Source organism: Tupaia chinensis, unplaced genomic scaffold, assembly GCF_000334495.1.
Source record: "Tupaia chinensis unplaced genomic scaffold, TupChi_1.0 Scaffold150006_1, whole genome shotgun sequence".
Classification (NCBI taxonomy): domain Eukaryota; kingdom Metazoa; phylum Chordata; class Mammalia; order Scandentia; family Tupaiidae; genus Tupaia; species Tupaia belangeri.
In genome coordinates, this window is record NW_006209847.1 from 4052926 (window position 1) to 4054576 (window position 1651).

A 1651-nucleotide genomic window follows, 5' to 3' on the forward strand; every position below is an offset into this window, starting at 1 on the left:
AAGAGTGACTGGACAAATAAAATAAGGTGTGTATAGGAAGGGGGAGGGGCCAGGACACCTTAGGTCCCAGCAGTCTTCCCAAGGGTTAACTCCTCTAGACCCCCGGGAACCCCCTAGTGACGTCAAGGGCGGGGTCTGAGCTGCCGGGCGGGGATGCCGGGGAGATTATGGAGGGGGTCCTTGGACCCCCACCCCTAGAAAAAAATACCCTTTTTCCGGCCCGTAGTCCTTGGACCCCACCCCCTAGAAAAAAATACCCTTTTTCCGGCCCTTACACCTCCCTCGGGAAACCGCCCTATCTTTTCGCTCTACTGGGACGTAAAGACTTATCCTAGGAAGACCTTAGTTCTCCAGCCCCCTAAAAACTTCAGTCTCTACGGGGTCCCCCTTCCCTAATCCTGTCCCCAAAGCTAGCTGCCCAGAGCTGATTGTTTCGGGGTCATGGGGCCTGAAAGAGGCTTCAGAGCGGGGAGCAAGGGCAGGCAGGGTGGTCTGAGCCAGAGGAGGGGCCTAGGTCCCGGGCTCCCGTTCGGGCGGGGGCGGGGAGGGGGCAGCGGGGATAACACAGGCTGGCAGTGGCCGGTGGTCCCGTCCAGCCCCAGTAGGGGTCTCCCTGTGACTGGATCCAGCTGCCCTGGTGGTCCTGGGGTCAGAGGGTCAAGACAAGGTCTCCCCAGCTTGTCTTTAGCGCCCTGTCCACAGCCCTTGGGACGCAGGAGTCCAAAACTCCTTGGTCTTCCTAGGGCCTAGAATAGGGCCTCGACAACTCAAGACATTTTAGCCCCAAAACAAGCACCCGCAGGCACATCTGTCACAAGGCAGGTCAGGCTTCAGCCCAGCTGCCCCAGCGGTTGTGTCGCCTCACACATTCATCCCACCCACCTACAGCGCCCTCCTCTGCGCTCCCCTCCTTTCAGAGAACTGACGTCTTCCTGCCCCGCTCAGACACACACCTGGAGTTCCCTGCACAACGCAGACCTCCAGCCACCATCCCCTCCGGCCTCTGCGCCTGAACTCAAAGTGAGGTGTTTCTAATATCTGGGAGAGGCCGAGACAAAGAGACCACGGTTGCCAGAGAGACACACAGACTTACAGACTGTCAGAAGCGAAAAGGAAGAGTTACAAAGGGAGACACGGATGGCAAAATTTTCTAAACTTCCTAGCAGCTCACCCCAGGCTCTCCCACCTCTATTCTGCCACTGCGCCCCAGGTCTCCCTCTCGGCTGCGACTAGTCCCTCGGAAGCGGAGCATCCCTTCAGGCCCCCTCCCCCACCGCTCCCAGGTGGTCCCCCGCCTACCCCCCTTCTCACCTCCGTCTGGCCGCAGGGCTCAGGATGCGCGCGGTCCAGGGCTGGAGTCTGGGCTGGGGGGTGTGCGGTGTGGGGGGGACCACCCGCGAGAAGCGCAAACTTTTTTTTTCCCTTTTGCAAAAACTTTTCTCGCTCTAGCCGCTGGCGCGCCACGGCTCTTCCCGCTCGCCCCTCACCTCCCTCCTATTTCCCTCCCTCTGGTCGTTCTGGAGGATGAGGCGGGGTAGCTGGAAGAGAGAGTGGGGGTGCCGGGCTTATTGCACCCCCAGGACCCCCAGGATCCTCCCCCTCCCTTGAGGGACCCTATACTGCCTACTCCCCCCCCCCACCCAACCCCCCG

At 60.7% G+C, this 1651-nt stretch overlaps 1 protein-coding gene across 2 annotated transcripts in view; it reads right to left on the reverse strand.

Annotated features, from left to right (window-relative positions):
* The window catches only part of GLI1 (GLI family zinc finger 1), a 14967-nt gene that overhangs the window by 9871 nt on the left and 3445 nt on the right, over positions 1 to 1651 (reverse strand). The window contains exon 1 of one of the 2 annotated variants that reach the window (XM_006171899.2): positions 1312 to 1372. The exons of the other annotated variant lie outside the window; for it this stretch is intronic. The gene's annotated coding sequence lies outside the window, so the exon portion shown is untranslated. Of the gene's footprint in view, positions 1 to 1311; positions 1373 to 1651 lie in introns of those variants that run through there. 2 annotated transcript variants of the gene reach the window in all.